Below are 435 nucleotides of genomic sequence, written 5' to 3' on the forward strand. Positions count from 1 at the left end.
TCGACATCCGCGCAGCGAAATGCTGACAGTTGTTGGTCAATACGTTGTAGGGCGCAATTTTCTTCGAGTTTGGCTTGTACACAATGGCGTGTTCTTTAGCACTCTGAAAGACGCTCTCTGCACAGCAAATTTGGCCTTGAAACTTTGTGGGAGTTTGTAAACAGTCCTCCCTCGGCTTGGACCGGACTTTGTGCTTGGCTTGCGCTACGAGTCCCCCCAGAACTATGTCGTCCTTGTACAAATCCGCCCTGATGCAGTAGCCCGATGAGAGTGGTTTCCCCGACACTGGCACGGCAACCACCCAATGATGGCCTAAATCCGTGCCACCAATGTAGAGGTTCCACACTGTTTCCGAACAGGCGTGAGCGACTGCCACAACAAGAGCCAAGAGCAATCCCACGAGCGCAGTCATGTTTGCGACCACGTAAAACTGAA

Source organism: Aphanomyces invadans (genome assembly GCF_000520115.1).
Source record: "Aphanomyces invadans strain NJM9701 unplaced genomic scaffold supercont1.6, whole genome shotgun sequence".
In the NCBI taxonomy this organism is placed as follows: domain Eukaryota; phylum Oomycota; class Saprolegniomycetes; order Saprolegniales; family Verrucalvaceae; genus Aphanomyces; species Aphanomyces invadans.